General features: G+C 40.2%; 1 non-coding gene across 1 annotated transcript; it reads right to left on the bottom strand.

Moving 5' to 3' along the window:
• Nucleotides 1-4,125: 4,125 nt before the first annotated feature.
• Nucleotides 4,126-4,205, bottom strand: MIR9305 (microRNA mir-9305). The gene has a single exon (NR_129048.2). It is a non-coding gene; the product is annotated as a microRNA mir-9305 (primary transcript).
• Between the last annotated feature and the right edge of the window lie 8,182 nt (nt 4,206-12,387).

Below are 12,387 nucleotides of genomic sequence, written 5' to 3'. Positions count from 1 at the left end.
AGTTCTGTGGTTATTACATTTTATGTAAGTACATGATCACCACCGCACTAGTAGGGCACTACACACAACAGAACTCTAAGTTCAGGATTAGCCTGAGTCCTTAGCATTATCAAGTACAGCTTTCCAAGACTTTCAACACAAATTATTATTGGAAACAAAATGGCGCAAGTAAAATGGTAGGACTAGGCCTCCTCCCACCCAAAAAAGTAGCTGTTATCATTTTCCCTAACACAAGGTGCTGAATGTATACAAGTCATTTTTCATAACTCCAATGATTACACACTGCTAACCAACTGTCAATCATCCCTCAGTGAGGATCCCGCTATACCATCTTCTTTACCTAGATGATCTCGGGCCAATGAATAAAGCTATTTCTCTTTGTTTTGCAATCAGGAAATAATAGTGAAGATCTAACCAAGTAGATGTGACCATCATTCCCTGTAGATGTTGCTATTGTTAGGAGTAGACCTACGGAATCATCTTGGCATAAGTCAGATCACATCACTTCAAAAGAACAGGGCTCTCCTCAAGGAGAAGGGCACTACACAAAGCAGATCTTTATGGCTGGAGCAGCCTGTGCCCTAAGACTCTCTGAATGAAGCTTTCCCAGTTCCCACCATCTCTTCCGACAAAAAAATGGTGAAGGAAAGAGGTATGATCAGTCCTTTCCCACAGCCAGATGTAGCTTCCGTCACGTTCACTAACACAGGGGGCTGATTATATACAAGTCATTTTCCATTACTCTAGACAATGTCCAAGCTTGGACCACCAAATGGCTTTCAACCATTGTTAAGGATCCCGGCATTTTCTGGTTTTGCTTAAATGAAAGAGGTCATCTCAATGAAGATATCTCCCACTCTTTTCCAATCAAGAAATAATTGTGACCATCATACCCTGTAGATGTTGCTATTGTTAGGAGTAGACCTACGGAATCATCTTGGAAAAGTCAGATCAGACCAAGGGAAAACAACTGGGCTCTCTTCTGCTCATGCTGGGCAGTAAAAAAATACATGCATCCACTTTGGCACAGAGCATACTGAACATAGAACACCAGGAAAGTTGTTTGCAGGAGCATTACCCTACCAGCACGGTGGTGATTATATTTTATGTAAGTACATGATCACTACTGAACTAGTAGGGCACCATACACTCCAGAACCCTAATTTGAGGAGCTGCCTGAGTGCTTAACATAATCAAGTACAGCTTTCCAAGTCTCTCAACACAAATTACTACTGTGAAACAAAAGGGCGCAAGTAAAATGGCAGGACCAGGTCTCATCCCACGCAAAAAAGTAGCTGTTATCATTTTCGCTAACACAAGGTGCTGAATGTATACAAGTCATTTTTCATAACTCAAATGATTACACCCTGTTAACCAATTGTCAACCATCCCTCAGTGAGGATCCCGCTATACCATGTCTTTACCTAGATGATCTCGGGCTAATGAATAAAGCTATTTCTCTTTGATTTGCAGAGGAAATAATAGTGAAGGTCTAACCAAGTAGATGTTGGGATTGAGAGAATTGCAAGTCATTTTTCATCACTCTGGATAGTGCCCACCCATTGGCCACCAAATGGCTTTCACCCCTTTTTGAGGATCCGGGAGTTTTCTAGTTTTGCCTAAATGATACAGGGCATCTGAATGAAGATAACTCATCCTGTTTTCCAATCCAGAAATAATTGTGGCAATCATACCCTGTAGATGTAACTTTTGTTAGGAATAGACCTACTAGTCATGTTGGCATATGTCAGATCAGAACAAGGGAGCAAAACAGGGCTCTCCACTGCTTGTGCTGGGCAGTAAATAAATGCATGCATCCACTTCCACATTGATCATACCGTCCATAGCACACCAGGAAAGTTGTTTGCAGGAGCATTACCCTACCAGAACGGTGGTTATTATATTTTATGTAAGTACATGATCACCACCGCACTAGTAGGGCACTACACACACCAGAACACTCTGTTTAGGAATAGCCTGAGTGTTTAGCTTCCTAAAATACAGCTTTCCAAGTCTCTCAACACAAATTAAATCGTGACACAAAAGGGCGTAAGGAAAATGGTAGGACCAGGCCTTCTCCCACCCAAAGAAGTAGCTGTTATCATTTTCTCTACCACATGGTGCTGAATGTATACAAGGCAATTTTCATAACTTGAATGATTACACACTGCTAACTAACTGTCCATCATCCCTCAGTGAGGATCCCACTATACCATCTTCTTTACTTAGATGATCTTGGGCCAATGAATAAAGCTATTTCTCTTTGTTTTGCAAAGAGGCAATAATAGTGAAGATCTAACCAAGTAGATGTTGGGATTTTGAGGAATGCAAGTAATTTTTGGATGCCTGAAAGAAGACCCAAGGAGAATAACATGGCCCTCCTCTGCTCAGGGTGGCCAGCCATTAATGCACTTTCCCCATCTTCACTGTCTTGAATGCATTCCAATATAAAAGTTTGTTTCATGATCATTACCTTACCAGAGCAGAAGTGATTAAATTTCATGGAATCACATGTTCACCACTACACTGTGAAGGGCACTACACTTAGCATATCTTTATGTGCAGGAGCAGCCTATGTCCTAAGACTCTCCTAATGGAGCTTTCCCAGTTCCCACCATCTCATTCTTACATAAAATGGCTGAAGGAAAGAGGTATGATCAGTCCGCTTCCACTCTCACATGTAGCTTCCATCACTTTCACTAACACATGGTGTTGAATGTATACAAGTAATTTTTCATAACTCAGGACAATGTCTACTCACTGCCAACCAAATAGCATTCATCCCTCAGGGAGCATCCTACTATGCTTTAATTTTTTACCTAGATTATCCTAGGCCACTGAAAAAAGATATTTCTCCGTCTTTAACAATCTCGAAATTTATGATGAACTTACCCTGTAGAAATTGGCATTTTTAGGATTGGACCAATGAAATAATCTTAGCATGGCTGAAAACAGAGATACCTAGCAGAATTGGAACTGCTCAACTCTAGGTGGCAGCCAAAACAATACCTGCATCCCCTTCTTGTCTCTCTGTCTTGAACAAAGGATCAATGGAAATGATGTTAAAAATATCTTTAACCTACCAGGAGCAGTGGTGATCACATTTCACGTATGCACATGATCACCACAACACTAGGCGGGTCAATACACAGAGCAGATTTTGTGTGCTGTTGTGGTCTTTCCTTCAAGCACCCTCATATGTAACTTTCCAAAAGTCTCCCCAACTCATTCTGACATAAAAGGGGTCAAGGAAAGTGGTATAACCAGGATCACTCCCAGTCTATCATGTGGCTTTCATCATTTTCCCTAACACATGGCAATGAGTTTACGCAAGTTCTTTTCCATAATTCTGGACAACATCTACTCACTGGCCACCATATGGCATTTAACTCCTCAGTGAGATTCCCGCTATGGCATATCATTTACCTCCATGACACTGGGCAGCTGAATAAATGGACTTCTCCTTTTTCAATCATAAAATAATGAAGTCAAATGGTCCTGAAGGTGTTGACAATGTTAGAAATGTTCCAATGAAATCATAGTATCATTCCTTATATGAAACTAGGGAGCAAAAGAAGGCTCAGGTTAGATAGTGGTAGTTAGCAAAACAAATCATTTGTTAAAGTCTTCACTGAATCTCTTGAATACAGGACACAAGAAACGTCGTTCACAGCAACATTACTCTACCAGAGTTGCCTTAATCACATTTCATGTAATTCTATGAACACTGTTGAACTAGGTAGGTTACTAGGCACAGCAGATCTTTAGGTACAGAAGCAGCCTGTGTGCCTAGCATGCTCAATTGTATCTTTCCAAGTACCTCTCCCTTATCATTATCACACAAAAATTCTTAAGGAAAATGCTTCCTTACTTACCTAGATGAACCCAGGCCACTGCATGAATATATTTCCAACTCTTTTATAATCAGGTAATTATATGATGAACTTATCATGTAGATATTGGCAGTTTTAGGATTGGACTAATGAAATCATCATACGATGACTGATAACAGACTCAGCAAGAAGAAATGGGCCCTCCTCAGGTCCAGGTGGCCAGCAAAACAATGCCTGCATCCCATTCCCCACTGACTAACTTGAACTCAGTCCACTGGATATGTCGTTTGTAAGTGCATTACCCTACCAGAGCGGTGGTGACCACATTTCATGTATGCACATGATCACCACCGCACAAGGTAGGGCGCTACACACAGCAGAACGTTATGTGAAAGAGTGGTCTTATCCCCCACGCACCCTCAAATGTAACCTTTGAAACTCCCTCCATCTCATTCTGACATAACAGTAGACAAGGAAAATGGTATGACCAGGCCCCCTCCCACTCTAATATGTGGCTCTTCTCATTTCCCCTATCACATGGCAGTAAATATCAGAAGTTCTTTTCCATAATTCTGGACAATGCCTCCTCAATGGCCAAGAGAAGACATACATCCCCTCAGTGAGATTCCTGGTATGTTATATCATTTCCTCCATGATACTGGGCCTCTGAATAAATGGACTTCTTTTCCAATCAGAATATAATTGAGATGAATGTTTCTGTAGATGTTGACAATATTAAGAATGTTCCAATGTAATCATCCTAAGATTCCTGATATGAAACCCAGGTAGCAAAAGAAGGCTCAGGTTAGATATTGGTAGTCAGCAAAACAAATCATTCATTAAAGTCTTCACCGAGTCTCTTAACTAACGGACACCAGCAAAGTTGTTCCCATGAGCATTGCTCTACCAGAGTGTTGGTAATCACATTCCATGTAAGTGCATGTTCACCACTGCACTAGGTAGGGCACTATGCACAGAAGATCATTAGGTGGAGAAGCAGCCAGTCTGCTTAGCATCCTCAAATGAAGCTTTCTAAGTCCTCCTCCTTTATTATTGTTACAAAAAAAGGGCTCAAGGAAAACGGTATGACCAGCTCTCCACCCATTCTCACATGTAGCTTTCATCATATTCCCTAAAACATGGTGATTAATGATTACAGGATTTTTTTTTCTTTTTATCACTCTGTATAATGCCAACGCACTGGCCACCAAATTGCATTCATCCTTTAGTGAGGAACTGGCAGTTTTCTTCATGTACCTCAGTGATAGTGGGCCGCTGAATGAAGATACCACTTCCTCTTTTCAAATCAAGAAATAATTATGAAGATCATATCCTGTAGATGTTAACTTTTTTTAGGAATGGACCTATGAAACAATCTTCACATGCCTCAGATCAGACCCAGGGAGTAGAACAGGACTCTCCTCTGACCATGCTGGCCAGCAAAAAAAAGCATGCATTATCTTCCTCACCGACTGGATTAACCACAGGCCACCAGGATAGTGGATCGTGCAAGCATTATCCTATCAGAATGGTGGTGATTACATTTCATGTAGGTCCATCATCACCACCACACTAGTAGGGTACTACACACAACAGATCTTTACCTGCAGGAGCAGCCTGTCTGCTTAGCATCCTCAAAAAGTTGCTTTCAAAGTCCCATTCCCTTATCATTGTCACACAAAAGGGCTCACAAAATGGTATGACCAGCCCTCCACACATTCTCACATGTAGCTTTCCTCACATTCCTTAAAACATGGTGATAAATATATCCAAAATTTTTTTCATCAGTCTCGACAATGTCCACGCACTCGTCACCAAATAGCAGTGATCGCTTAGTGAGAATCCTGTAGTTTTCTTCATTTACCTCAATGATAGTGAGCCTCTGAATGAAGATACCTCTCCCTCTTTTCCATTCAAGAAATAATTGTGATGATCATACCCTGTAGATATTGAGTTTGTAAGGAATGGGACTCAGAAATCATCTTCACATGTCTCAGATCTGACCAAGGGAGAAGAACAGGCTTCTCCTCTGCTCATGCTGGGCAGCAAAAAACGCATGCCTACTCTTCCTCACAGACTGTATTGACCACAGGCCATCAGGAAAGTTGTTCCCAAGAGCATTACCCTATCAGAATGGTGGTGATTTCATTTCATATAAGTATATATTCAACACCGCACTAGTAGGGCACTCCACACACTAGATCTTTTTGTGCAGGAGCAGCCTATCTGCTTAGCATCCTCAAATGTAGCTTTCCAAGTCCCCCTCCCTTATCATTGTCACAAAAAAGGGCTCAAGGAAAATGGTATGACCAGCCCTCCAAACATTCTGACATGTAGATTTCATCATATTCCCTAACACATGGTGATGAATGAATACATGTGTCTTTTTTCATCACTATGGAAGGTGTCCTCTCACTGGTCACCAAATGGCATTCATTCCTTAGTGAGTATCCAACAGTTTTCTTCATTTACCTCAGTGATATTGGGCCTCTGAAAGAAGATACATCTCCCTCTTTTCCAAACGGGAAATAATAGTAATGATCATACCCTATAGATGTTGTCTTTGTTAGGAACAGACCTATGAAAACATCTTCGCATGGCTCTAATTAGACCAAGAGAGCAGAACAGGCCTCGCTTCTCCTCTTTTTGGGCAGCACATAAACACATGAATCCTCTTCCTCACTGACTGCATTGACCACAGGCCACCCGGAAAGTTCTTCGCACCAGCATCACCTTACTAGAAACGTGGTGATTACATTCCATGTAAGTACATGATCACCACCGCACTAGTAGAGCACTACACACACGAGATCTTTATATCCAGGAGCAGTCTGTGTACTTATCATCCTCAAGTATAGCTTTCCAAGTCCCCCCATCTAAATTATCATTGTGACACAAAAGAACTCAATGAAAATGGTTGGACCACGCCTACTTCCATTCTTACAAGTCACTTTGTTAAATATATATCTGTTAAGTATAATAAATATAAAAGCTATATAAAAATCAGTATTTTATTTACAGACCAGCAAAACACCATAAGAAAGTACAGTAGGGAAAAAAAAAAAGCTACTTGCAGCAGTCATAAAATCTATAATGTCTATGATAAACTCTATGACAATACTTGTTCAGGAGTGATATGAAAACAAAACTAAACTTTATGATAAAATGTGAGATAAGATTTGAATAAATATTTATTCCGGGAACGAAAAGGAAAATAAAAATTAGAAAGGTGTTGATTTTTCTTACTTAGTTTCAAAGTAATGTGTTCACAAATTACAAGGGTACCCCTCACAGACACCTGCTGAGGAATCTGACAGGTGTCAAATCCATTTGCAAGGTAAGTAGCTAAGGGGGAAAAAAAGACCGATAATGAAGAAATATACCTTAAAGTTTCCAAATGAAATTATATGCAATGGCCATAAAGTAATTGTGGTATTGGCCCAGATGTTTGGCAATGAAGGAGGAGTAATTAAGGTAACTGAGGTTTTAGAGGAGCAAGAGACTGTCTTCACAGAGACCCCAAAATGCGTTCAGAATGAATTAAAAATTACATTTTAAGATATGTAGCCACAATAATCTATTGACCCAAAACTTTATTCATAACCTACTGCTAAATTAGACCAGCAAGTTGAAGAGCAATCTACATTTAATTGTCTCTTTGCTGTTATAGCAAATGATAACAAGCCTCCTTCTAACCCTGCAGATGTTTACACAATTACTTATTTTGCTTTTGCTTGAACAAGAGATATAAAGAAAGACTTGTGCTCAGTATTAAAATTTCTCATACTTCAGGTGAGCAGGAATTGGAGGTCTGGTGGGTGAGGAGATTATTATCTTTTCCTTGATGCAGCTTTGCATGGTTTTACCAGCTGAGATTAGCATGTGTTAATTTCGATAGAGATGTTTTAAATGATAAATAATTTGGGTCACTCAAACCAGGTATGAACCTCTCTAAGACTCAAGTTCTTACATCTAGCTGCTTTTACAAGTAATGACAAGAAATGTTCTCACACTAAACAAATCCCAAATTGATGTTAGTAAGGCATATGCTTTCCCCAGTGCCATTCTATCATTTATTCTGACAATAATCCTGTGAAAAATAGTTTCGTTACTTCAGGGAGGCCATATTGCAAACTGTGCATCATAGACTATGATGACAAACTGCCTGGGCCCAAATCCTAGCTTCACTACTCATTAACCAAGTTGAAATTAAGCAAGATACCTTAATTTTTTGTACCTCAGTTTGTTCATTTTAAAATAAGTACAATAGGAGATTCTGCTCAAAATGGCGGCTGAGTAGAGTCATGTTTGGAGTCTGGTCCTGGGGCGGAGAGTAGGAGCGACAGAGGTTCGCAGGGGGAGTGTATGTTGGCAAGCTAAGGGACAGATAAACTTCAGGAGAAGGCGGGGGAGTGCTGGGCAGGGTTCCCCTGACCGTGCAGCACCCACAGGGGCTGGGTCCCCTCCCGGAGCTGCGGGCTCACCAGGGGCCTCGCCATCTTGCAAGGGAAGGAGGATTTTATTGGAAACCCAACTTTCCGCGACAACTGCAAACACTGAACAGCTGTGAGCACCAGAACACCTGTCCCCTATCGGCGCAAACATTCAGATTCAAAGGAACTCTTCACTACACCACGGAAAGGTCAGATTTTGCCTGAAATAAGGTGTGGTTTCTCGTCCCCACGGTGGGAGAGGGAAGTGCGCGAGCCGCAGGACCGGCAGGACCGGGGAGGTCTGTGCCTAGAAAAATCTGCGGCAGTTGGAGCTGCTGTGACTCGTGAATGTGGAAGGGGGTCCTCTGAGCTGCTAACAGAAGTGACCTCTTAAAAGCAACTCATTTTAATCTGACGAGGAGGGTCAGACTAAGAATTTTCAAAGGAGTGCAGGCTCCTTAGTCTTGCGCGCAGACCCACTGTCCGCACACTTGGGCTCTTTCCGACTCTGATTACTAAGCCCAATACATAGGAAAACCCAGTTGGGGAATACCCTGAAAGTCTGCAGGGGGAAGTTGTTTTTTCGGAACCTGGGGAGCAGAGCTGGGTGTGTCCATCGGAGAGGCAGCTCTGAGGCGCACACCTCCACAAACCGGTAGTGAGTGCCATGGGGGGGGGGGGAAACAAAACTAGAGAGGCCCAGAAGTCAATTCAGAAACACTGCCACCCAGGGGCCGAAACGCTAATTGCCTCTGGTGTAATCAAAAAATGAATACGAGAAATTAAGACACGGCTGGCTTAAAAACTAAATTTTTTTTTCTTTTTCCTCACTCGATTTTCACCTTTTAAATTATTACATTTTTATTTTCAATCAGCATTATTACTATTATTTTACTTTTCTTTTTTTTTTAAATGTCATTTGATTTTCTCTTTCTTTTATTTTGGGATTAGTGTCCTACATTCTATTTGCATCTTTCCCTTACAATCATTTTACCCTATCTCAACGCTAACATTATGCCATCACTCTCCTCCTAACCTTTCCCCTTTTGGTCTCCTGTTTATCTTAACCCTTTCTGGCTTTAGATTTTCCCTCCATTTCAGTCTACCCTCTGCTAAAATTTCATCCTACTTATATATCTAATTCCAAACCCCTGCTCCAAGTCCATATATACCTCTATCTACGCTACCTTAAAAAATTGTTTTTCTCTCTGGCCTTTTGTTGTTGTTTGCTTGAATGTTGATTAGATTGAATTTTTATGCTTTCTTATGAGATTGTTTTGATTATTCTTTTTGGTTGGTTGGTTGGTTCTTTTGTTTGCTCTGTTTTTGTTTGTTTTTTACTTTTGTTTTCCCTTGTCTAACTTGATATTAGTCAGTGTTGCAGTTTGTATTAATCTCCAGGCTCAGGTTGCTGGAATTTGCTGGGATGAGTTGTTGTTATATTGGAGTTTACGCACCATATATATAGTTTGTTCCACCTTGCCTCTCTTAGTATCGTTCTTGTCTCTCTTACTTTTTTTTAAAATATATATTTTATTGATTTTGTTTACAGAGAGGAAGAGAGAGGGATAGAGAGTTAGAAACATCAATGAGAGAGAAACATCGATCAGCTGCCTCCTGCACACCCCCCACTGGGGATGCGCCCGCAACCAAGGCACATGCCCTTGACCGGAATCGAACCTGGGACCCTTGAGTCCACAGGCCGACGATCTATCCACTGAGACAAACCGGTTTTGGCAATCTCTTACTTTTTTTTCTTTTCTTTTTTTTCTTCTCTTTTCCCAAGTTCAGATTCACACTCTTTATTTTTATTTTTTTGTTGATCTTCCTTTTTACTCTTCCTCTTTCTCTCCTATTCCATAATTTGTCTTTCTCTGGTGATCACCTTTATTGGAGGTTATTAATATCATGAATACAATTCTGTTCAGTGCCTTGTGTGTTGTGCCTGGTTGTGTTGTATTTTGTACCTTTAAATCAATGCCTGAGACAGAGAGCTACATAACCAGACATCCGGAGGAGAGAGACCATGGGGAGACAAAGAAATAGCCCCCATAGGAAAGAAAAGCAGGCATCACCAGAAAAGGAAGTAAACGAACTAGAGGCAAACAACCTATCAGAGAAAGAATTCAGAGAAATGGTCTTAAGGTGTCTGAAAAGCATGAAAGACAAATTCGACAATATGAGTAAGAACCAAGAGGAAATGAAGAAGAAACAAGAAGAAATGAAAAATGACATCGCTGCTGTAAAGAACTCAATAGAAAGCATCAAGAGTAGACTAGAAGAAGCAGAGGACCGCATAAGTGAGCTAGAAGACAAGATGGAAAAAAATACCAAAAATACAACAGATTCTAGAAACAAAAATTAGAAAGCATGAGGAGAGCCTAAGGGAACTTCGGGACAACACAAAACAAAACAACATCAGGATAATAGGGGTACCAGAAGGAAAGGAAACTGAGCAAGGAATAGAAAACCTGTTTGAAGAAATAATAACAGAAAACTTCCCTGATATAGGGAAGAAAAAACCCACACAAATCCAAGAAGCTCACAGAGTTCCAAGCAAAATGAACCCCAAAAGACCGATGCCAAGGCACATTATAATTAACTTGGCAAACACCAACGACAAAGTAAGAATCTTAAAAGCGGCCACAGAGAGACAGACAGTTACATACAAAGGAACCCCCATCAGACTAGCAACTGATTTCTCAACAGAAACTCATCAGGCCAGAAGGGAATGGAATGAAATATACAAAGTCATGCAAAGGAAGGGTCTAAATCCAAGAATACTGTATCCAGCAAGACTATCAATCAAAATTGAAGGTGAAATCAGGAGCTTCACAGACAAAAAAGGACTAAAGGAGTTTATCACCACCAAACCAGCAATGAAAGAAATACTAAAGGGTCTGCTGTAAAAAAAAAAGAAAGAAAGAAGGAAATAGGAAGCAAAGAAGGAAAACAGGGGTATAGAAAAAAAATGGCGACAAATAAGTACCTATCAATAATAACATTAAATGTAAATGGATTGAATACCTCAATCAAAAGACACAGGGTAACAGATTGGATAAGAAAACAAAACCCATATATCTGCTGTCTACAGGAAACCCACCTCAAAAAAAAGGACACATACAGACTGAGAGTAAAGGGATGGAAAAAGATTTTCCAGGCGAATGGAAATGAAAAAAAAGCTGGGGTAGCAATACTTATATCTAACAAATTAGATCTCAAAGTGAAGGACTTAACAAGAGATAATGAAGGCCACTTCATAATACTAAAGGGAGAAATCCAACAAGAAGAAATAACTCTGGTAAATATGTATGCACCCAATACAGGAGCACCAAGATACATTAAAAAACTCCTGGAAGATATCAAAGGAGAGATTGACAGCAATGCAATCATAGTAGGAGACTTCAATACCCCACTATCACCATTGGACAAATCCTCTAAACAAAATATCAGCAAAGAAACATCAATCCTAAATGACTCACTAGACCAGATGTAATTAATCGACATCTTCAGAACATTTCACCCAAAAGCCACAGAATATACATTCTTCTCAAGTGCACATGGGTCATTTTCAAAGATAAACCATATGTTAGGACATAGGCAAAGTCTCACCAAATTCAAGAAGATAGAAATCATATCAAGTACCTTCTCAGATCACAATGGCATAGAACTGGAAATCAACTACAATAAAAACAACCCAAAGAAGTCAAACACATGGAGACTAAACAGCATGCTGTTAAACAATGACTGGGTTACCAAAGACATCAAGGAAGAAATAAAAAACATCATGGCAACAAATGACAAGGAAAACACAACAATCCAAAATCTATGGGACAGAGCAAAAGCAGTCCTGAGAGGGAAGTTCATAGCTCTACAAGCCTACTGCAAAAAACAAGAAACAATGGTCATAAATTACCTAACCCCAAACTCAAAGAGGTAGAGAGAGAGCAACAAGAAAAGCCCACTGTAAGCAGAAGGAAAGAAATAATGAAGATCAGAGTGGAGATAAATGACATAGAGACAAAAGAAACAATACAAAATATCAACAAAACCAAGATCTGGTTCTTTGAAAGGATAAACAAGATTGATGAACCTCTAGCCAGGCTCACCAAGAATCAAAG

This window comes from Eptesicus fuscus, chromosome 1 (assembly GCF_027574615.1).
Source record: "Eptesicus fuscus isolate TK198812 chromosome 1, DD_ASM_mEF_20220401, whole genome shotgun sequence".
Classification (NCBI taxonomy): Eukaryota; Metazoa; Chordata; class Mammalia; order Chiroptera; family Vespertilionidae; genus Eptesicus; species Eptesicus fuscus.
This window is presented reverse-complemented; position numbering and strand designations above follow the sequence as displayed.